The 25,221-nt window shown below is 47.3% G+C and overlaps 1 protein-coding gene across 4 annotated transcripts in view; it reads left to right on the top strand.

Annotated features, from left to right (window-relative positions):
* ALDH3A2 (aldehyde dehydrogenase 3 family member A2) overlaps positions 1 to 25,221 on the top strand; it is a 518,837-nt gene that overhangs the window by 263,062 nt on the left and 230,554 nt on the right. The window lies entirely within an intron of this gene.

Raw genomic sequence — 25,221 nt, 5'->3', positions numbered from 1 at the left:
TGCCTGCGCTCACCTGTGTCCGTGTTTCGTGGTTTGTGATCTTTACGCATCCTTTCTCACCTGCTCCTTGCTGCTCCTGATTGCCCCAGCTTCTGACCCGCGAAAATGCGGCAATGCGGTAATGCCCGGGAATCCGGCAGTGTCAGTGGCAGTGTTTTTCTCCGCCGCTGCCGTTTTGCAATTTTACGGTTTTACGGTTTTGCGCAGCTGACGGCTAACGGCTGACAGCACCGGCACCCCACACCCGTACTCGGCAGCTCTTGGCAGCTCTCCTGTTCCACTCTGCTGCTGCTCGCATCCTCGCGTCTTGCTTGCGTCTCACATGACTGGGCGGCGGCTTCAATCCACAATCAATCACACTAGATAGGAAAGAATGGCCGTGAATGCTGCGCGGTACGGCCATTCCTCGACCTTGTTCCACAGATAGTGCTAACAGCCGACACATCGCTCACTGGTTGGGGAGGTCATCTGGAAAATCATACCAATCAGGGCATGTGGACTCTGCAACAGAAACAACTCTACATAAATCATCTAGAACTGCGAGCAATTTTTCTAGCATTGAAAGCCTTTCAACTTCATCTAACAGGCAAAGCTGTCCTGGTTCGCACAGATAACATGACTGCGATGTACTACATTCAAAAACAAGGGGGGACACACTCTCTCCAGCTCTCATACTTAGCCCAGAGAATCTGGAGATGGGCCATACCTCAAAAAAATATATCTCCTTGCGGAACACCTTCCAGGAGTAAACAAACAAATTGCAGATCTACTCAGTCGTCAGCGACAGGAGGTCCAAAAATGGGAACTCCACCCTCAATTTCTCCTCCCATTCTTCCAATTGTAGGGCTTCCCAGAGATAGATCTGTTCGCCACCCACCTAAATGCAAAATGCCCAAATTTCACGTCCAGGCATCCACACCCATTCTCCAAAGTCAATGCACTATGGATGAATTGGTCAAGGATATTTGCTTACGCTTTTCCACCTCTCCCACTCATTCCTTTAGTGATTCAGAGACTCAAACAGCATTCCCATACGCTTATCCTAGTTGCTCCCACATGGGCCCGACAGCCATGGTTCACAACTCTGTTGGAGCTATCAGTATTTCCACACCAAAAACTACACCTTTCCCCCAAGTTTCTAACTCAGAACCACGGAGAAATAAGACACCCAGATCCCAATCAGCTCAACCTTGCGATCTGGCGCCTAAAATCCTTGAGTTTGGCTACCTTAACCTTCCGCCAGACTGCATGCATGATCAAAGAGGCTTGGCGCCCTACCACAAGAGCATGCTATGCAGCAAAGTGGAAAAGGTTTGTCGTTTACTGTAACAACAATCCGATCAATCCACCAGATGCTTCCATTCAAGACATCATTTGCTATCTATTGCACCTACAATGTTCCAATTTAGCGTACACATCCATACGCTGGCATCTGGCTGCAAAAGCTGCATATCTGCAAAATAGACAGCCCTTGTCTCTTTTTAGAGTGCCTGCTATTAAAGCTTTTATGGAAGGACTTAAAAGACTCATTCCCCCAGACTTCCACCTTGTGGAATCTCAACATAGTCTTTACAAGACTCATAGGTCCACCTTTTGAGCCATTGCACAAATGTGAAATACAATTTCTCACTTGGAAGGTGGCCTTCCTTATAGCCATCGCTTCTCGAAGACGAGTCGGTGAGCTTCAGGCACTAACCATAGAGGAACCAATTCTACAAATACACCAAAATAAAGTGGTTCTTAGGACCAACTCCAAATTGTTACCTAAAGTCATCTCTGCCTTTCATATCAACCAATCTGTTGAGTTGCCTGTGTTCTTCCCTCAACCAGATTCAGTGGCAGAACGTGCCCTTCACACATTAGATGTGAAAAGAGCATTACTATACTATATAGAAAGAACAAAACATTTTAGGAAAACCAAACAACTTTTTGTTGCTTTTTTTCCACCACATAAAGCTAATCCCATATCAAAATCAGGCATTGCGAGGTGGATACTTAACCCCTTCCCCACAGGGCTAATTCCCCCGCTGTGCTGGGGGGAGGGGGACTACCCACAGCGCCGCGGTGCTCATGACAAGCTGAGCTCGTCATGAACACACCCGTTTCTATAGAACGCTCAGCACAGCGGGGGAATTATCCCCGCGTGTGAGCGCCATGCGTGTCACGACAAGCTCAGCTCGTCATGACCACTGTGCAACCGTGACTCATGACGAGCTGAGCTTGTCATGAGCAAGGATGAGGGTAAGTACATCCAAAAAGGTTACATTAAAGCTAAACGCACATTACCAATTCCCCCTAGAGCACACCCTAAACGCAAACTAGGTGCTTCTATGACATTCTTTGGAAATGTACTCATAGATGACATCTGCTTTACTGTTTATGCTAAAGCATATGATCTACAGCTTATATGCCTCGAACAGAAAATGCTATGTTCGAGGCATGTGGGCTGCTGAATTCATATCTATAGCATAGATCGCCGCCTAGTGTTGGGTCCGGATGATTGCACATTGTTGTCCTGGAAGAGTCTTTGAAGTATCACGAGATAGGTGGCTCCTCCCCTGGACTACAGTGCGCATGGGCATCGACTCCATCCCCAGATTGTTTTTTTCCGCCATCGGGTTCGGATGTATATTCGTTATCTCCAGTTCGGAATCGATCTAGACTTTTCTTAAGGCCTGAAGGCCTTTTTCATATACCGTCGGTATTGTTTTGCGCTCGGTGCCCAGCTCTGCTCCGGCTCAGTTCCCGAGTCGGACATCCCGAGGAGTCGCGTGGCTCTTCGGTGCTCGAGGCCCAGTCGACGCAGCAAGACTTTCGACGACACATCATGGAACGGAGCCCGTTCAAGAAATGTCCCGTGTGTGGATCGAAGTATCCCCACATCGACGTCCACCCGGTGTGCAACAAGTGCCTGTCGCCGGACCACGATGAAGCCAACTGTATGGCTTGTTCCCGGTTTCGATCGAAGAAGACGATTCGACTTCGGCGCGTGGCGCGCCTGGAGGCCTAGCAGTCGGCCCCGGCACCGGTGGACATCTTCGAGAGAGAAGAAGCAGACGAACAAGAAGTTCATATGCAGATTTCACCTCCGGCGGAGGTGATCGACTACGACGCGGACGTCGAAGCGCTCGATGCAGAAGAAGTCGTCGACGAGGTAGGAGCCGACAATGAGGCCTATGGGACCATGGAAGATAGCTCAGGCGAAGAGCTATGCCCCGTTCGAACAATCACTAAGGCTCAGGTCGCGGGATCACCACACGGCCTTACCCAAGACCTTACACCCAGATCCACGGTCTCGCCTACGGGCCCGGCTACGGACACTTCTGCGGAGCCGCCGTTAGTCAAAACGAAACTGAAAGTGTAACCTTCGGTGTCGACGAAAACGAAAGTGATGGAGACGCCGTCGAAACAGAAGACGTCTGTCCCTCTGGCCGCCCCCTCGTCTTCCGATACGTCGGGGCAGCCGAAGAAGAGTGTCCACCCGGTGAAGTCGAACAAAGGCGTCGAGCCAAAGTCGGTCAAGGGGGTCGTTCCAAAATCGATCAAGGCTGTCGAGCCGAAGACTAGGGCCCCAAACCCCGGAGTCAAGGCCGCCGACCCGAAGTCGTTGGCGCCGAAGGCCGTCGACGCGGAAGGAGGACACGGCGCACCTAAGAGGGCTGATCCTGTACCTCGGCCGGAAAAGACCAAGACATCCACGCTCGAGTCTTCACACACTGGTAGACCGAGGACGTCTGTCGGGTAGACTAAACCGTCCGCTTCCTTTACGAAGCAGGTGTCGGACTCACTGCAACGCATCAGGAACAAGGCTTCCGCGGTCGATCCGAAGGATGCCACAACACCGAAGCAGGCTGCCAAAACGCCAAAGTCTTCGACGCCACTCCTGTTTACGTTACCGCCAAAGGTGGCACCGAAGGCCTTCGCACCAAGGTCTGTCGCCACAGCGCCCGTGCAAGGGTCTGCAGGGTGGAAGCCTTCTCAGCAGCTTGGAAGCTTGCAGCATCGACAACCCTTGATGGAGGAGCAGTCGGAACACTTTATAGACGCCGACACCGGTAAACTTACCCTCTACAAGAGAAAGATCACGGCGACACAGCCTTTGGAGTCCTACACGATTCCTTTGAAGCGCAAGAAGCCTTCTACAGATTCCCTGGTTCTGGTTGAGCCACTTGCTCCACGGACTCCAAGAGTTGCTACACCCTCATCCACTTATTCAGATGTGGAGGCTGGGGAAGGTGATGACGAGGAGTATAACTTTCCTGACAACACTGATCCTGAGGATCACCAGGACTCTTGGGCAGATGCAGGGGACCCAGGGGATCCGCAAACTGCCCCGGACACTCAGGTGTACAATATCAAACCCTCTCCCACTGAGGATTCTGCGGCATTTAATGCTCTAATTAAGAGGGCGGCTAAAAACCACGACGTGGAGCTGCACGCTGACCCTATTGACGTGATCTTCCTTTTTGATACCTTTTCCACGGCAGAAAAAACTGTCAAAACTCTCCCAATGTTGAAAGGGGTTCTAAAACATGCTGCATACATTTTTAAGGAACCCACATGTGCCAGGGTGATCAACCCTAGAATTGAAAGGAAATATAAACCGGCACCTGGCGACGCTACCTACATCAAGGGCCAGTTGCCATTGGACTCTCTGGTCGTTTCTAATGCCCGGAAGAGGGCAAATTCGCAAACCACTGGTGATGCTCCTCCCCCTGACAAGGAATCTAAAGTGCTGGAGGCATCAGGGAAGAGGGTGGCGGCTCAAGCAGCCAATATCTGGCGTATCTCCAACACTCAGGCACTCTTGGCCAGATATGACAGGGCTCACTATGACACACTAGAGACCCTGTTACAACATCTACCAGATCAGTATAAAGAGGCGGCGGAGATGCTCATTCAGGAAGGGAAGCTCATCTCCAACGCTTCTATTAAATGTGCACTGGACGTGGCGGACACCGCGGCCAGGGCCATTAACACCAGTGTGATGTTGAGACGTCAGGCATGGCTCAGAATCTCCGGGTTCAAGCCGGAGATACAAACCACCATCCTCAATCAGCCGGTAAACCCTGATAGGTTATTTGGTCCTGAGGTGGATACCACACTGGAAAAAATAAAGAACGATACCGAGACTGCATAGTCCATGGGAGCTCTCCAGTCCCAACAGTTTAGGGGCAGTACTTTTCGTCGCTCGGTCAATAGAGGTGTTTCCAGAGGCCAAATGTCCCAGCAAACGCAATACACTAAAGGAGGGGCGCAGTCCTCTTACACCAAGCAGAGTAGAGGCGGCTATCGGGGCAACAGTTCCAAGGGCAGAGGCCGTGGTAATAACAACTCCCGTTCCTCTGCCCCCAACAAACAGTGACGCCCTGCCACTGCCCCCCGACCATACCACACCTGTCGGGGGGGGGGGGAGACTCCAGCAGTTCCTGCCAGTCTGGAAATCCATCACCACAGACATGTGGGTCAGGAAACTTATCCAGTTCGGTTATTGTCTGGAGTTAACATCCACTCCACCCAACATACCACCAAAACACCATCCTATGTCCACAGAGCATTTGCACTTATTGCAGCAGGAGGTACTTGTCATGCTGCAAAAAGGGGCAATCGAGCTCGTGCCGGTGGAGGAAGAAGGCACAGGTGTGTATTCCCTGTACTTCTTAACCCCGAAAAAGGACGGGTCCCTCAGACCCATACTGGACCTCAGACCCCTGAACCAGTATATTCTCTCAGAACATTTTCACATGCTGACGTTGCAGCAAGTTCTTCCGTTGCTCAACCAGGGAGACTTCCTCACAACCTTGGATCTCAAGGATGCATATTTTCACATTCCACTTCATCCATCACACCGAAAATACCTCAGATTCACCATTCAGGGTCGGCATTATCAGTTCAAGGTCCTGCCTTTCGGGGTGACCACGGCGCCCAGGGTGTTCACAAAATGCCTGGCGACAGTGGCTGCGCACCTCAGGAGGCAGAACGTTCACGTTTACCCTTATCTGGACGACTGGCTTGTCCAAGCAAAGTCGGCCCCGCTGTGCGCCGCCAACATGTCCCACACCATTCACCTTCTTCACAATCTGGGATTCTCACTAAACTATCCCAAGTCGCACCTTCAGCCAGCCCATGTGCGGCAGTATCTGGGCGCGACGATAGATACTCTGGCAGCCACGGCTCAGCCGAATTCTGTGAGGATCGACAGCATTCAGTCGCTCATCCGGAAGTTCAGACCGCAACACTCGCTTCCAGCAAGAGTGTTCATGCAGTTGATAAGCATGATGGCCTCCTGCATCTTCATAGTCCCGCACGCGAGGCTACATATGCGTCCGCTTCAGGAGTGCTTGGCACATCAGTGGAATCAGGCTCACGGACAGTTAAAAGACCTAGTGTTGGTGACCGGTCGGGCATACAACTCTCTCCATTGGTGGAATCCACACAACCTTTGCAAGGGCCGACCGTTCCAGGAGCCTGTGCCACAAATTGTCCTGACGACAGACGCATCTCTCCAGGGTTGGGGAGCTCATGTACTCCACTACACGGTGCAGGGACTATGGACTACGCAGCAAAAGAAGATGCACATCAACTACCTAGAACTGATGGCAATCTTCATGGCGATGAAGGCATTCAAAGTACATCTGTGCAACAAGGTTGTGTTGATCCGGACGGACACCATGACATCCATGTACTACATTCAGAAGCAGGGAGGTACACACTCTCCACAGTTGTCTCATCTGGCTCAGAACATGTGGAAGTGGGCCATTCAGAGGAACATCTTCCTCATGGCGGAACACCTTCCTTGCAAGGACAATCAGATGGCGGATCTGCTCAGCAGATACAGCCACCAAATGCACGAGTGGGAGATACATCCATCAGTACTCCACCCGTACTTCCAGCAGTGGGGTCATCCAGAGATAGACCTGTTTGCCACAAGGGAAAACGCAAAATGCCAACACTTTGCCGCCAGGTTCCCTCACCCACAGTCGCAGGGCAATGCGATATGGATGAACTGGTCAGGCAGATTTGCGTACGCTTTCCCCCCAGCACCTCTCATACCGCTGGTGGCGCGAAAGCTAAAGCAACACTCGATGACACTCATCCTGGTTGCTCCAACGTGGGCACGCCAACCATGGTACACCACGTTTCTAGAACTCTCCGTGGTACCGCATCAAAGGCTGCACCTCACGCCCAGACTTTTGACGCAGAGCCATGGCGACATTCAGCCCCCAGACCCGCAACAGCTCAACCTGGCGATCTGGCTCCTGAAGTCTTAGAATTTGGCTACCTTAACTTGCCTCCTGGCTGCATGGATATCATACGGGAGGCAAGAAAGCCCACCACCAGAGCTTGCTATGCAGCAAAATGGAAGCGGTTTGTCATTTACTGTACAGAACACAACATCAACCCGCTAGATGCATCCACTCACAACATCATCTGTTATTTGCTACATCTTTACAAATGCAAGCTGGCATATGCTTCCATTCGGATACACTTATCCGCCATAGCAGCTTACCTCCAAAACAGGCAGCATCTCTCCGTTTTCAGAGTGCCTGCCATTAAAGCCTTCCTAGAAGGACTTAAACGGGTCATCCCTCCCAGGACCCCGCCAGCTCCTGTATGAAACCTTAATGTGGTCCTCACCAGGCTGATGGGCCCACCTTTTGAGCCTCTGCATTCATGCGAGGTTCAGTTTTTAACATGGAAAGTGGCTTTTCTAATAGCCATTACGTCTCTGCGACGTGTTAGTGAGCTCCAGGCGCTCACCGTACAAGAGCCATTCATACAAATTCACTCGAACAGGTTAGTGCTGCGCACTAACCCTAAATTTCTTCCTAAGGTGGTTTCACAGTTCCATGTCAATCAGACCATTGAACTGCCCGCGTTCTTTCAAAACCCAGAGACAGTAGCCGAAAGAATGCTCCACACTCTTGACGTCAAACCAGCTTTGATGTACTACATCGATAGGACCAAAGATTTTAGGAAGACACAACAACTCTTTGTTGCCTTTTCGGCCCAGCACAAAGGCAACCCCATTTCCAAAGCAGGTTTAGCCAGGTGGATCGTTAAGTGTATTCAAATTTGCTATCACAAGGCTAAGCGCACTTTAACGGTCCCCCCCAGAGCCCACTCCACCCGCAAGTTGGGGGCCTCCATGGCTTTCCTTGGTAATATCCCTTTGGAAGACATTTGTAGAGCAGCCACATGGTCTACACCACACACATTTACTAAACACTACTGTGTAGATGTGCACTCCAAGCAGCAAGCAGCTGTAGGGCAGGCTGTTCTAAAGACACTTTTTCAAACGTCTGCAGCTGGCACAGGCGGCCGCCGTTAATGGAGGGACTGCTATATATTCTATGCTATAGATATGAATTCAGCAGCCCACGTGCCTCGAACTGAATATGCTACTTACCAGTATGCATCTGTTCTTGGCATGTAGGGCTGCTGACATTCATATCGCCCGCCCTCCTCCCCGGCGCCTGTAGCGGCTGCAGAATTCAAACTTACTCTAAGCATGGTCATCGCTCACACTGTTACACTCCATCTTCGCCACAATGGCTAAAAACAATCTGGGGATGGAGTCGTGAGGAGCCACCTATCTCGTGATACTTCGAAGACTCTTCCAGGACAACAATGTGCAATCATCCGGACCCAACACTAGGCGGCGATCTATGCTATAGATATGAATGTCAGCAGCCCTACATGCCAAGAACAGATGCATACTGGTAAGTAGCATATTCATTACCCAGTATGCATCTGTTCTTGGCATATTGAGCTGTAGAGTCATATGCGCCCACCCACCTAATGATTGTTGCAGTGATATATTACTTAGATGCAATTTACTTGGACACCTATCTTTACTACTTTACTAACTCCATCACCTTTTATGGCAAAACAATATAAGGATGGAGTCGATGCCCATGCACACTATCACCGAAAGGAGGAGTCACCTACCTCCTGACTGCAAGACTTCTGCGAACAAAAACAAAGTGCAAACATCCGGGCCCAACACTAGATGGCGATCTGTGCTAAAGCATATGATTCTACAGCTCTATATGCCAAGAACAGATGCATACTAGGTAAGTAGCATTTTCATACGTCATTTGCAGTAAAGAGTGTCACATTAATGGGTGCATTAGTGATGCACAGAATACATTGCATTTCAATTTTACGTTCAACTTTTGCGTCATTTGGTATGGGCCTTGTGATGACTAGTATAGTTGATTCCAGAGACAATCTGTATTGTTTAACATTACTTCTGATCTACATTTTGTTTCAGCTGGTTGCTGGCCAGCTACTCCCAAATAAAATCCATGTGTTTTGAAAATATTCCAGAGAGTAGGGAGAGCCCTCCAACTGGACAAGTAACCGAGAGTCATACGCATAATTATATAAAATACACTATTGTTTCCAAGTTCTTTGAGAGGCGTAACATACGGCTTAAGAAGGTGAGGAGATGGCAAGGAACCCTGACTTACCCCACACTTAACCTGAACTTCAGCGGTTTTGAATGAGCTGAGGTGTACCGCTTGGGGGAGATTGCCTCAAAAGGATTGAATCCACTCTTTAGTCCAAGAAAGGAGATTGTCCCAACTGTCACATTCATTCGCTGTTAAAACGATTCAACAAATTACAGACCATGAATTCAATTAATATGGACTTGAAGCATTTATTTGCTAAATCATTCTTTAGTTAAAGAACATTCGATACACATTATTTCATGGGTCAGGAAGGTAAGGATACACATCAATTAGTGCATGTTATAACAAAAACTGTGACAAAAACGCAAAAAAGTATTGTAAACAGCTTTGTGATGTGACAAAACATACAATGAATCTAATTTACAATATCAAATATGTGCGATATAACACCAATCTTAATTCACAACATTAGCAGCAGCTAGACAATCTTCAACATACAAAATCACATTTTTGATGCTGCTACACACGGGAAAAAGCCAATGGCCCTAGTAGTTAGAAATGTATACAACATTTCCACTAGGAAGAACTTAATTAAATGCAAGAGCCTCCTCATTGTGTAAGGCCAACGCGTTTCGATTCTCTTGGTGGCTTGCTGGACATTGCGACTCTTTAGAAACAAAGTTGATGGGGTCTAGAATGACCTTAACCTTATTAATGGGACTGACTATTCTATCCAAGCTGTCACTGCCTTGCATCATAACCGTTCACTTCTTTGCTAGTTTCCTATTTCCACTGAACATTTGATCAAACTTCTAAAAATAACCAAAGTCCGTATCTCCCTCACACCCTTGCCCCTCTAAAGTGCTGCATGACATAGCCAATTTTATTGCACCCCCACTGGCGTCGCTGCTCAACAATGTTCTAAAAACTGGTTCTTTTCTTTCAGAATTGAAAAAGGCCTCCATTCTAAGCCACCTTTCGACCCGGTAGAAGAACAGAACTGTTGTCCGAAATCGAGACTTCCTTTCTAGTGGAAGTACTAGAAAAACATCTAAATTTCTCGCTCTCTACATTCTATGACCAGCATGGCATTCTGGACAATGCCCAGTGTGCCTTTATCAAAACTCATAGTACTGAAACTGTGTTGATTGCAGTTTCAGAGGCGGTCAGGGACATACTGGACCATGGAGGCAAGGCTGTTGTGGTCCTTTTGGACGTGCGCCAGACCACAGGTTAATCTCGTTGCATCTCGCCTGGGGATGCTGTTTTTCTCGATTGTTCGACTTCCTTGACGATTAGACTGATTAAAGCTACTATCTTTGCCTTGAAGAAGCTCTAGCCTGCAAGCCATTGGGTGAAACAAACACGTGTCAGCTGTTTTCTGCTTTCACTTGCATTCTAAAAATAACAAGCATTTGCAATGCAATAGGCCTCGCATTTGCTACCGTTTAAGCTATTGCCATTGTAAATGACAATGCCTTTCATTTATGTTTAAAAAACCAACACATAAATAAAAGGCATTGCCATTTACAATGCCAATAGCTCAAACTCTCACAACAGCGAGACCTATTGCATTGCAAATGCTTGTTTAACTTGGCGCTATCGGTTTGAATCCTGGCTTTACCCAATATTGTGTGATTTTGGACATATCACATAATCTCTCTGTGCCAATAAAATATGTAATGTAATCCTCACATAGTGGCTGATTACGAGTTACACGGTGTGGTGGAAAATTACTGTTAAAGTGCAGTTAAACGGAGCTCGTAATGAGCAATTAAGAGTTGAACCCCATAGAATGGGGAATTATTATGTGGGACAGAATTTACTGGTGATAAAGCCAAACAGAATTCTCAGTTCTATGAGTTATAATGCATACATTTATCACCTGCTCTGAGCAAGTGATAAATGAACGCTAGGGCCTCTGAGCGAGGTGGAGGTGGAGAGAGGAGTTTGGGAGTAGAGGATGAAAAGGCCGGATAAGGTCCTGTAGGCAGGAGCTTGAGACTTGGCTGCTGCAGTCAAAGCCTCATGCGATTTTACTGGGTGGGTGCTGAAAAGTCAAGCATTAGCAGGTGCAGTGTTTCAACACCCAGAAAAACCTGATGTGGGAACACTGACCGATTCTGAATCAAGCAGAGCAGAATTCCATGTTCTAATTTCCCTCCGCCTGACTCAATGTACATGGTCTTATCGTCTTTCAACACCCCACATAATGTATAGTGTTCTGTTGCTCCCTAGTTAAGTTCAGATTATAAAAAAAGCAATAAATACGTACACCTAAGCCATACAATTGTGTTGAATAAAATAAAATTGTCCAAAGAAAACACTGCCTGACTTAAGGCTGGATGTTTCACAGTGGAATCCCAGTTTAAGATAACGGGGCTCAGTGTTATCTGAAAGTTCATTCCTGGCCATGCTCCTTGCACCTTTACAAACCATTTCCAGGTTGTTAGTGGTAAATTAGAAAGCTAAAGTCTTGAAGCATCAGGTGCTGCTCTCTGGAATCGGCTGCCTTGCTGCGCCAATGTTGGCAGCTCTACTCAGTAGACCACGTCTTCCCTCATTTGCTGTGCAACATATACGCATACAATACAATACAAACATACATGCATATACATACATTCATACCTGCATTGATACATACACACAGATACGTACAGACATACATACATGCATTCATACACACATACATGTACAAACGTACATACATCCATGCATGCATTCATAAATGCATTGATACACACAGATACATACATATACACATACAGAAATGTACATACATGCATGCACACATAGACATACACACACGTTGATACATACATACATGCACACACATATACATGCTTTGATACACACACACCGACATGCATACCGTTCCCGCAGCGCCCACTGCCCAGGCTCTCTGGGATCTGGCACCCTCTCCGTGACGTCAGCAGGAGCCGCTGACTTGAGTTGCTCTTGCCCTTTCATTGTCTCTTGGTTTCTCGCTGAATGATTAAATTCCAGAGCGTTTCTGCCTGCAGACCCTGCCCGGACCTGCCATCCCGTCGAGCTGCAGCCAGAGGGCTTTCCACTCGAGCGCACAGCTAACTGCTGAGGGATGAGCTGCCTCGGCTGTCACTGCGGCATTCTGTGCAAGTGCCAGGCAGACCTCTGCTGACGCGGGAGCAGGGCGAGGACAGCAGGGGCAAGTGGCCGGGGCCACCCTCACTCAGAGGCCGGTGGATGACTGACAGGCCCGTGCCCAACCGCGCAGCAAGGAAGCCATGGGGCGGGGTGCACACAATGAAAATGATCCCCTTGACCGCTGTGTCAGTAGTAAAACACAGCACTGTCCAGGTTTAATGGGCCCCTGGGACGAGGCACCACTGCACCTGCTGCACCGCACCTCTGAAAAGGCCGGCAGGTGGGGGCAATGCCAATCACAGGGTTGCATGAGGTGTGGCTAGCTCCTAGGAATGTAATATTTGGCCAGTCCAAGCCCAACACTTGTTTAGAAACAACAGTCTAATACTAACGTCCTCCGGCCACTACCAAGCCCCCAGCAAAAATTGAGTTTTTACCCCATTTGTTGTAGCCTAGTGCCCTCTTGTGGCCATCTGCGTTAGTGCTGTCAGGCTACTGCCTTCAAAATAATTAGTGCATCAACTTTGTCTTCAAAATGGTGTGTTATTTTCGCAGTGCTATGCAGTCATTCAACTCAGGGTAGACTGTGCGAACATTTTTGCAACCTTCGACTAAGTAACATTTTCCTCCACCCCGTATAAACAGCATGGTGCTATTGTTCTTATTTGTAAGAAAAGTCTGCTTACAAACTGCAACGCTACCTAATGCACCACCTGCTTATGGCAGCCTAATCTTCCTGACTTCATTTACAGCAGAATCAGGGACAGGGGAATATCAAAAGGCTACCAAACAACCAACCACCAGCCGCAGGGTGACAGATTGCTGCTCCATGGTAAACAAGGGCGGCCCGCAGCCGCGAAAGATAAGCTACGCTGAGGGCACCTCTCAATGTTAAGTGGCGCGCAGCCGGAAGTCCATGTATGGCGCTTGTATCTCGTGGGAGCCAGCACGATAATTACTAACAGATGGTGCTGTTGCTGGCTGCCGCGAGGTAAACGACATACATGCACGAGTACTAATAGGAAACAGTGCAAAACATGCACGAGTTTCAACTAAAGCTTGGAGCGATTCCAAATAGGTCCCTCCTAGCAGTGCTTATGCACTGCCTAGGCGAGACCTACAAAGGACAAGATTGCAACGACCATTTTACATTTATTTGCACATTGAAGAATAATATTACAATGACAGACCGTGTCACCTCATATCTCTTGTATACCAATCCAAATTCTGGGATCACATCAACCCTGAGATTCAAGATAATGTCTGTAGGCACAAACCTATCCATTCTGTGTACATTGAAACTGTGTTGCTGCAGTTTCACAGGAGGCCAGGGACATACTGAACCAAGGAGGCAAGGCTGCGGTGGTCCTTTTGAACCTATCCGCAGAATTTTACATGTTAAGTCAGGAGATTTTGAATCATTGGTTGATGGAGATAGGTGTTGAAGGCTCCGTCTTCAAACTACTCTGCTCCTTTCTGAACGAAATGGAACAAACTGTCAATATGGGAGATTTTGGTTATAAGTCTTTCACTTTGCCAAGTGGTGTCCCGCAAGGGTCTTCATTATCTCTCACATTATTTAATATATAGCTGGAACCCTTTATGGGACTGATAAGTCCATATGGCTTCTTTAGAATTTCCTATGTGAACGACACCCAAATGATCTTCCCCATTAATGATACAGAGGAGGTAGCTTCTTGTTTCACTAAATGCATGAGTGGATGAGTTCCCACTGTCTTAAATTAAATTCAGAATAGACAGAGGTTCTACTCTTTGAACGTGATAACTCCTTCAGGAATAAACCTAGTGGCTGCAGTCCCTCGGCTCTCTTCCTAGCCCAGTAACCAAAGTGAGGAATTTACGAATAATTTTCGATTCTAATAACTCTTTTAGAGATCAAACTAATTATTTTACCTCCTCATGTTTACTCATTTTAAAAACTGAGGAATATCCTCCCTTTCCTACCATTTGACTTACAGAAAACAGTGGTCTCTTCTCTTGTGTTATCAAAGTTAGACTACTGCGATGCCCTCTGTTGGAGCCCAGCAAGGTGTTTTGGTAAGACTTCAGTGACTGCAAAAAGCTGCAGTCCGTGTTCTAAAAAGATCAATAGGTTTGAACTAGTCTCCAAGTCCAGGGAAGAACTCCACTGGCTACCCGTCAAAAAGAAAGTGGCTTTTTAGGCACTCTGTATAGCGCATACATCACTTTACCATCATGGTCCCAATTACCTTCAAAATTCTTGGTACACTCCAGATAAATCTCTTTGCTCAACTACAGCTAAGAAAGTGTTTGTCTTTGTTATTCAGAAAGCCTCATGCTGTGGTAGAAGCATCTCCTATGCCACCTCCCGTCTCTGGAATTATATGCCAGAGCACTTGAGGAATCCATCCAACTTTCTTGCTTTTACAAAGTTACTGAAAACTTGATTGTTTACTCTCCCCTTGTAGTTTTTTTTTAGGCTTGTTTCCTCTTTCATACTACTGGGAGTGCCAAGAAGCCTTTGGCCATACCCTGCGCTTTACAAAATGTTAATCAAATCCATTTACTTACCCTGCACATCATCAAGTATGGAAACTCCGTGTTATGTACTGGCAGAAAGCTCGTCTGAAAACGATCAAGAAATTTGGTCTCCTGTAAGTGGCAACATAATTCCTACATACTATAGGCTTCCATGACTTCGGAAGATAATGGTAGTAGCAAAATCGGGCAGTAATTTCTCATAGGTAAAGTGATCTTCACTTTGCTTCTTTTGCAGCGGTATAACAATAGCCTCTTTGAAAGAGTTGGGCACTGTCCCTTGGGACTGTAGGGGGCTTGAAATTTCAGATTGAAAAAGTTTTAGAATACCATAAATTCTGTACCTCAAATCACATATTAATCACTGCATACCTGGAGAAAACATTGGCAGAGCCATCATACATGTGCTCTTGGCAGTTATGGACAGATCGTCCTATTAACCACCTGTAGCTCTGGACAGTATATATATTTTAGGGGGAATTGTTTGATTGATTGATTGAGCTTTTATTCGATATGCAAGATATCTTGTAAGCGTACACAGAATACAGCCATTTACAAAACTAAAAAAAAGACATTATTTAAGAAGCAATATTAATGCACATTTAAAAAGATAAAAGGACATATAATGCCAGAATAAATTAGCTAAATAGGGAATAAACTGCTATTGACAATCTCTTGCATCGAATCAACCAAAACAGTTTTAAAAATTTGGCAATACCACAAACAATAGGGGGGGAAGTGTCCGTCATTAAAATACGCAGGGCTACTAAATAACTACGTGTGCCCATATTGCGGCAGATGGGTTTAAGCCAAAAACTCCTGGGCTTCGCATAGTCGGGACATTCAAATAGGATATGCGTAATGGACTCTATCCTAGTGGGACAACATGCACAAAAAGGGGACATGTGAGCACCTGATTTCCATTTTGACACCAGAGCCCCAACTGGAAGGGAGCCTACTCTAAATTTAAAATACAGAGCTCGATCAACTGGAAGAGTAATAAAGTCCAAATAAGGCTCGTAGACTACTGCATCTTTTACTGTTAAAAAGGCAGCTGTAGATTTACAATGTTCGGAATGTGTAACTAGCCGTTCCGCAACCCAGTTCCAGTATAGTCTCTTCAGAACCTCTTTTGGTGGGGCCGATCTTGATAACCAACAGTCCCCCAGTCCAATTTCCTCCAAAAGTTTTTTAGTATCTCTCAGCCACCTTATTTTTGCCCAACCGCCCAAGCTCATTATCTCCGCCAACCCTTCAGCATATGATTTTAACTCTTCATCCGTGACCATAAGAGGAGTGGGCGAAGCCGGGCTTGGTCTTTAATGTTCTTACATCCTGTGTCCAGTAGCACAGGAACTGTTGGAGTGCTCGGAGGGATGGCAATTAAGGATTTCAGGAGTTTGCTCTCTGCTGATGCCAGGGAGTCCAGACAGCAATGCCCCCACAGTTCAGCCCCAATACAAGGCTGATGTTACTACCTTAGCCTTGTAGATGTCAATTACTGGGGCGAGCGACCTCCTCGATGATGCACAGAATTCCCTCAAGAGGGCACCTCCAGCTCTCTTGTGATTCAGGGCCATTTTAGCAATGTGGTGCGACCAGTTCATGCTGTCCGTGATCCGAATTCCGAGGTAGTCAAATTTGGATACTTTCTCCAAGGCGACAGAATTGAGAATAGGGGGGCGGCCCAGTTTCCTTGGAGGATTTAGGACTAGAAACTTAGTTTTGTCCACATTGATTACTAGGCCCTTTGCAACACAGAAGTTCTGGAAACGGGTTAGCAGTTTCTGGAGGCCTTGCGGGGTCTTGGAAATCAAGAGCGTGTCGTCCGCAAAAAGCAGGGTGGGGATCCGCACTCCTCCGAGACAGGGGGCGTCGGCTGGTTCTTGCTGGAGGTATTCCACCACCCCATTTACATATAATGAAAAAAGGGTGGGTGCCAGAACGCATCCCTGTCTCACACCCCTGGACACTGGTATTTTCTGTGATAGCTCTCCATTTCTTCCCCAGCGGACCTGGGCAAAGGTGTGGGAGTGAAGGCTAATAAGGAGGGACAAGATGTAAGGAGGCAATCCCAACCCATGAAGCACCCTCCATAACTCCTCCCGGGGAACTAGGTCAAAGGCAGTCCTCAGGTCTATAAAGGCCAGATATAGACTGCCCTTGCCTAGCTCCACCACCTTCCACCCAAGAAGTGCCAACCTAAACACCTGCTCTATCGTCCCCATTCCTGCTCGAAAGCCTGCCTGGAAGTCTGATAATATTTTATTTTCCTCCACCCAATGGAGAATCCTGCCAAGTATAGCTTTTCCTGCTATCTTTTGGGTGGAGTCTATCAGGCTTATGGGGCGGTAGTTCCCCGGGGTTTCTCTGCATCCTTTTTTATAGATCGGGACCACCACCGCCCCCTTCCAGGAATCAGGCACTGGCCCTCCCATCATAATGTCATTTAGGAGAGCTGCAATAACCCTTCCCCACACCACTGGATGTGCCCGCATGAGATCCCCCGGTAGACCATCTGGGCCTGCTGCCTTGCAGGGGGCTACCCACCCAATTACCTTTTCGATCTCTAGAGGTGTAAAGAGATTATAGGTATGGGGTTCGGATACCAGTGGGGAGGTCACCCTGACATTTAGTTCCCCATCCGCCGGGAGGTATAAAGCCCCAAAGTGTTTTACCCAGCTTTGTGGGGGAATATTACAGGGTCTCATAGTTTCCTCGGGCCTGTTCCGGGAGCCTACAAGGTTCCAAACGCCCCTTGAATCTTTACTTTTGCTAGCAAGGAGTAGGTCCTCCCAAAATTTCTCTTCCCACTCCATCCTCGCAATTTTAAGGGATCTATTGTAAGCCTTCCTTGCTTCCAGTATGTCGCTGTGGGATTTGCACTTCACTGCCTCTACAAGACTTGTTTTGTGTACCCTGCATGTTTGAGTGTACCAACCATTACCTTGCTTTTTACCTCTTTTATTTCCTGACTTACTAGAGGGGATTGTAAACACCTTTGTCAGAGCCTCTACTATGGAGACAAAGACCCCACTCGCCTTACCCACCCCTTCAGGTAGAGACCCCAGGTTTGACACTGCTTGATTTAAGAGGGTTGAGATTTCTCCAACCCTTTCCTCAGAGAGGACCAGTTTGGCCCATTTTAAGCGCCTACCACAAAGAGAGACTACAGACTCATCGGGGGGAGATACTACAGGATTAATGGGACCCTTTTTAGGAAGGCACCACCACTGGGCCATGGTTAAGGAAAGTAGGTTGTGGTCACTTTCGATCGTCGGGACCACAACCATATCCCTCACTTGGCTCCAGAGACATACATCTAGTAAGATATAGTCTATTCTAGAGGTGTGTCCTGGTCTATTATATGTATGGGCCCCCCCCCTATCTGAAGTTGTCCTTCCATTCACTGCCCTTAGGTTTAATTCAAGGCTCAGGGAGTATAACTGTAACGCCACCTGTGACCATCTCCTAATGGGTGGAATCTCTAAGACCGGGATCCCTATCCTAGTATCCTCCTCATCCTGGTCTAGGGCAACGTCCGAGCCCAAGGGCTCGAACGTACAATTCATGTCCCCCGCGACCAGGATACATGACTTGTGCGGAGTTATATTCAAAAGGGTCTCTAGGAGAGATAATACAGAGGACTTCCTCCCGCCCTTAGTCCCTCTGGCGTACACATTGTAGACATTTAATATTATTCGCCCCCTCCCCTAGGGTCTCTTAAAATAATATTTTGAATGTCCGGACTACCTGTCTGTGGCTCCTCTATTCTGCAGTCTAGGGAGGCTGCTACCCATATAAGCAAGCCACCCGAGGGGCGTCCTCTCCCTGATTCCGAGGTTAGCGCTGGCACAGAGTAGGAGGGGAATCCCACCCTATGTACCGACTCCAAACTCCAGGTCTCATGAAAGATGCACAAAGAGTACTCATCGACCAAGGCATTCCAATCTGGGAGGGCCAGCTTTCTTGCGATCCCTGCGACATTCCAGCTGCAAACCTTAAAAACTCGGTCCGTCACAGCTGATGTGTCGCTGGTCGCGAGAACACTACTATCCGCAGGCCTCACAGGAGGAACATGCAAACAACAATCTAAAGAAAGGAGCAGGGAGGCTACCAACCCACTAGCGCTTGCCGTTGGGGGTGAGACTGTTCGGGGTGGTGATGCTACCATTGGGCCTATTCTATTAACAGCTGCCATATCTGCAGCTGTATTTTCCCTCATGTCGCCCTCGTCCAGTCAGCAACTCCTCGGCACCCACGAGGGGTTCAGCCCATTGCACCCAAGGTTCCCAACCCAGCGTGTGTCCCAGTTTTGATAAAAACCAAGGGTACTAGGACCCTCCCATGGTGACATAGTAATTTGCCTAGGGTAGAAAAAGGTTAAGTCCACTACTTTAACCCCTACTGAATCCATACTTTTTATCGGACTACAGATGGCACTCACTACTCTGGGATCTTGGAAGTTTATTATTATACAGTCCACCTCCTGTGATTTTTTTCCTTGCCCTACCCACCCTACTCTGCGAACACTTAGAATGAGCCCATCCACACCAGCCGGAATTGGCTTGTTTGACTTTAACCAGTGGATGCACTTATTCTTAAGAGATTGGTGGTTTTCCAACTGGCCTTCCTTCAGAAAAGGAACATTTACTAAAACAGCGACAAAAGGTTGGCAATCTGGTGGAAGGTTTACGGGGGGGATCCGCCGTGTGAAGTTTTGAGGGGCCACTGTAGTAACAGCTGGGGTTATAGATTGAGGAGCAGTTTTGGCGACCATTCCTGTCGCTGTTCCCTTTGCTTTATCTTGTATGCCAGGTGTTTGGCTAGCTTTAGCTTTCCCACTACTTGCCAGGGGCTGCACTTGCGGATGTGGCTTAGATGTAGTCTTGGCAGCCTCTGTGGGTGTTGACATTCCCTTGGGTTTTGGCCCTACTTTAGGTGGGGAAGGAATTTTAGGTGCTGGAGCTTGCACTCTGCTGGTTTCAGCCTTATTTGTTCTGTTTGGAGGATTAGAATCTACCTGTGGTGGTAAGGAAGCTACTGGGGGCACACTCCCCTTTGGTCCCATGTCCTGATTGTCACTCACTCTTTTTTGCTGTTTAAATATAGTTTTAAGTGAGTAAAACCCATCGAGGGTTGATTGCTCTAGTTTGTCTATTCTAGCCCCCAGGCCCTCAACCCGAGTCAGCAAGGGCATCAAGAGACTATTTACCCTCTCCAAAATGGAATCAATAGTCATGGGATCAATCAATTTGGGGACATTGTCAGTACCATTACTAGAAGGTGGGCAGTTATTTGAACCCATGTGTGAGAGCACGGTGTCCCCCTCCTCCTCAGCCTTATCCTCTAGGATCAGGCCCTTTGCGTCTTTCCCGCCTTGGCCAAAAGGCTTACTTGTTCGTTTATAGAGCGCGGCCTGTCTCACCAGCCTGCCCTTATTATGGTTACCTGCCTTTTTGCTTTTAGCCCTTTTATTCTGCCTACTTGCGTCAGTTACCGAAGGCACCCCATGTGGGATTACTGTGATGGGAGTGGGCAATGTTGGCAATGGTGGCTGGGTTTTAGCTTTAATTAGGGGCGTACATAATGCAGGTAGAGGTGGGATGCTAGGGCCACCCTCTTCCTCAATGCCACTCGGTAGAAACGCGGCCAGATGCTCCAACCTGTCTATGTTGTGCCCTACTTCTAACAGCTCGGGGGGGTCTATAGAGCAGCCCGGGACACCAACAAGGGGGGCAGATTGGTCCCGCTCACAAGCCGGAGTCAAGGCCTGTGCAACGGCCCCCAAGGATGAGCGTCTGGACGGGAGATAGACCTCGGATAAACGGCGTTCGGACATAGCAATCTCCTTTTCTATGACAGCCGTCACTCTGGTAATAAAACGGTCCATAGATCCGATCACTGGGTTCCCACCCGCAACTCCCCTTTCGCCCTCACTCCTGAGCAGTTTGCCAGAAAGGGTAGACATGGTTGGGGGTAAACCCTAGGGAGTCACACACGGCCCACCTGTGCTCGGTGCTGAATGTAAGAGACATGGCCCAGCCCAGCCTCCTCCTGCCCCGGACGGCCACAGACAGTCCCGCCCTTGTCCCGGGCTTCTCCCGCGCGCGACTCGCGGGTGCGAGGGGCGTTCCGTGCTTTTAGGCGCCTCCGGGCGCTCGTCCGTCATCACACCCGCCGCCGGGGCACCTGGGAGTTGTGGTTCCCCGGGAGCCTGGACGTGCTGCCTCTGCCGCTGGCCGTTTCCCTCACGGCGGAACAGAAGCCTGCCGCTGGCCGTTCACCTCACGGCTAAAGGTTTTAGGGACAGCACTGCTGCCTTTTTCAACTTACAAATATTGGGAAGGGCTAGTTCTATTTATTTAGTCTTCTTGCAACTCTTCCCTTGTGAACAATTTAGTTCATAATTCCCATCTAGAGGTAAAAAAAAGATAATGGCAGCAGATAAGTAGAGCAGACTATCTGCACCACAGAAATGGGAGATCAGTTAAAAGTGCTATTGTCTGTTCAAGGACTGGGACTTTCAACAGATGGACCTTTTGGCAGCACAACATACATACAAAGTGTACCTCCTGTTCCTCTTATTGACTCTTTAAAAATTCAAAAGATCTGTAAACTCCAAGATGATACTAGTGTGGCCCTATTTTGGATTTGCCTGTTTTGCTTCTCTGAACTCTTGCTTTTCACACAGCACAACCTCCTCCCTCTACCTAGCTTACAGACCTCCAACCCCAATGAAGAGAATTATTTATTAAGCATTCTCCTATATTGGTACACTTGAGAACATTGGATCTTAAGACTTTATGTAGTTGCGAAGACTGCGATTCAGAATGAAATCATCTTTTCATTGCACCCACTCCTTCATGGTTTTTTTAAGACATTTCTTACTGGGTGTGTGATCCTGATAGAATACTGCTTTTGGCAAGGAAAGGAAGTTCCTCAGTTTTCTTGGTTGACACCTTGTTGTCATGTGCATTCTCCCCTTCCTGCCCAAAGCCCAATCCCATCTTTGTATTCTTGACTACCAAATCAGATTCATTACATATTGAGAAAGAAGGATTATAGAACCAATGAAAATTTTCATTTTGTGGTGATTGCAGTACCCTTAGTCCGTTGTCTCTCTTTCATGATACCAATCTTATCTCAGAGGAGCGTATACTGTTTTGATTTGATTGATTTTTATATTTATATAGCGCAACAATCACCCGAGGGCATCACCGCACGGAGCGGTTTACACGAAACGAGGGCACGTACTGGCTTTACTACTTCAGAGGGCCTACTTATTATGGTTTGGTTGCCCGGGGATCTTCCACTTTGATGTTACCTTGCATTACTAACTTATCCAAGATACAACATACCGTCCGCAATAACCTGGCTGGGAGAGTGAAACCTATGCATCCTGGTGTGCTACGATTGGGAAAGAGTCAGGTGTTTTTATTTACAATTAGGTTCGATTTGCCAATTATCTCCTGACTTGTTTGGAATATTTAGCTCTTTTTACTTGGACACCGGAGTTTCAACTCCTTGATGGCTACGTGGAATTCTGATTTGACTCGCGTGAATGCCTTGAAAAAGTCTGAATACGTATTAATGTACAGACGAAACGTGTTGGCTCGTATCTGTTGCTGGGAACTTGCTGTAGAAAAATAAAGATCAATTGACATCCAGTGTGGAGAATACATGAGAACCTAGTTGTTACTTTGAAGCATCGTAGTCATTCAATAACTGTACAATTGTGTCATAATATTTACCTACATCATAGGTTGTGTTCGAAGAGAACCAAATGTGACCGGAGGAGGGAGTGCTATTACTAATAGTTTTGCATTTTGGATGTGCAGGTTTGCGCCCTGCCAACAGCACTGTTGGGTAATCGGTGCGATTAGTTACCCTAGCACCCCATTTTTTTTATTATATTGACGCCATTACTGGTGAACTATTTGACTTGTTTTCTAACTTGATGTGCAGCTTATCCCTTTCCGGGATTGCTATTACCCATTGTATTTATTATTATCAAGCTAGTACTGCTGCTGATTCAAGACACGGTTCTACCCTCCTGCTGCTGAGCTGAGTTCGAGCAGGGGAAGGTAGAACAATCTGTTTCCTGTCAAAGGAAGGTGTGACCACCTCCCAGACAGGACTTTGTGCATCTCCCGCCAGACACCAACTCCCTGGTTCTTGACTTCCAACGTGGGATAGCTTGTGAACTTCTCCTGGTCTTCCAGAGCGTTGCCTGGTTCTCACAGCTGCAGCAACAAGGTCACTGCCATCACTCCTGCCTCTTCTGTTCTCGATGGTCAGTGGTCTTCTGTGCCTCCTGGTCACCTCCGAGCTGCATGGATTCTGTCCCTTCTGCTTGCAGGGTCTTCTCTTCAATAATTCATCCTTGGATTCCACATGACTTCTTCACCTTCTTCGCCAGTGGTCTACTGCAGTTTCAGATGTCATTTGGCTCCTATGCACCCGGTTGCCCTGGTGTAGATATCCTGGTTCCTGGGGTATCCACGGGTGGAGTGACTCTCCAACCTTCTGTCTTCCACTGGGTTTATTCAGGGTCCACAGTGTAGCTGCTTCTTGAAAACTGCAATCGCAACTTTTCCATTGACTTGCATTGCGTAAGCAGCTGTGTTTCCACTCTGCAAACAGCCTCTGTGGGCTTCCTGGGTACTTACCTCGGCTGGTTCCTTGTGTCCCCAGCTCTTCTGAGTCTTCTGGTCCAACTCCCGACTTTGGTCGCAGTTCGCATTCCACTTTAGTATATGGTTTGGTCTCTCACTTGTGCTTACTTACCTGTTTACATTTGAAATATTGTGTGTATCGTGTTGATATCCCAGGGTAGGAGATATACCAATGTGTTTGTAAGTGTGTATAATAAATATATCTTTTTTTATAACTACACTGTGTGCTTCTTTTTCGTTTAGCCTACACTATATAATTAGTTATGTTGAAACAACCTGCTTTACGCTCCTTCGGTGCTTCATTTTAATAAGCGTGCACCATATACTAAGCCAGCCTCCTACAGTAATTAAGCAGAATTACTGTAAGATTCCAAGAGATTCTCCATAATTACTCAGGATTAGTAATTCGGCATTTAGCGCTATTTTGTTGAGCACAAAAATGCCCCCTCGCATTCAAAATGGACCATAGGATGCATTTTGCTGTAAGAAATAGAGCTAAAGACAACTGAACATGAATAGCAGCGCTATTTCACACTTCCTTCCCAATTTACTCCTTTTTAATAGGTCAAAATGAACCATGTCGTCCAAAATTGATCCAAGAATGTATTGTATGATAAGAAAATAGCACTAAATGCAAAACAGCCCGAACAGCAGCACTTGCAGCTGCTCGCGCTAGCTAATTTCTGTACTTATGTCAACCCTCCTCCCCCTATCCACTAAATTAATCTTAATTATGTGAGTGGGTGTATTCACATAATTACTGGTAATTCCATGTTAAAAAGTAACATGCAATTACTAAATTTTCTTGGTGTAATTAAATCACTCCCAAGACTAGTTACAGTGCTTGTGCCGCCCATTGCATGATCACTTTGTCAGGTAGCTGCCATGTAGCAGGTGGCGTAAGTACAGTGAATCACAGTCCTAAGAGTGTCTCTTAAGTTCCTGCTGCCCTCAAACCCCTTCATCAGGCTCCCCAGGATTTCTGAAGAAGAAAAATTATTTATGAATTATTTGATAATGATTATTAGAAGGTTGCCAATTTTAAGCACTAGCCGCACTTAAACCACACTCCTGCCCCATAGCTTGCATTTACCTAACCTGGTGTCAGAGCATTTCCTCATAGGCAATGCTTTCCACAGGCTGAGCGCCAGTGGCATCTGTCCTTCCCATCGATCAAATGGAGAGAGGAGGACTTAGTACTGGCTTGCCTTGAATGAACTTCATTGATGTGAATGGCCTCTGGCCGTTCATTAGAGTAAATGTGTAGAGGAGGACTTTGTACTGGATTGCCTTGAATTAACTTCTTTGATGTATTAATGCACAAGGGTCACTGAAAAAGTAGCCAGATCTGCCAATGCTGCCCACTGTGGCAGCTCGTCTGGTGTGGAGACTTGTCCTGAGTCAGCTGTGAGCGGTGTTCTGGTCTGACGTCCAACATTTTATCTCTCGCCTTCAAAACCATGGTTCTTTAGGAAAGT

The sequence above is a fragment of the Lissotriton helveticus genome, chromosome 3_1 (genome assembly GCF_964261635.1).
Source record: "Lissotriton helveticus chromosome 3_1, aLisHel1.1, whole genome shotgun sequence".
In the NCBI taxonomy this organism is placed as follows: domain Eukaryota; kingdom Metazoa; phylum Chordata; class Amphibia; order Caudata; family Salamandridae; genus Lissotriton; species Lissotriton helveticus.
The sequence above is the reverse complement of the archived record's forward strand: the minus strand, read 5'-3'. Positions and strand labels throughout refer to the sequence as shown.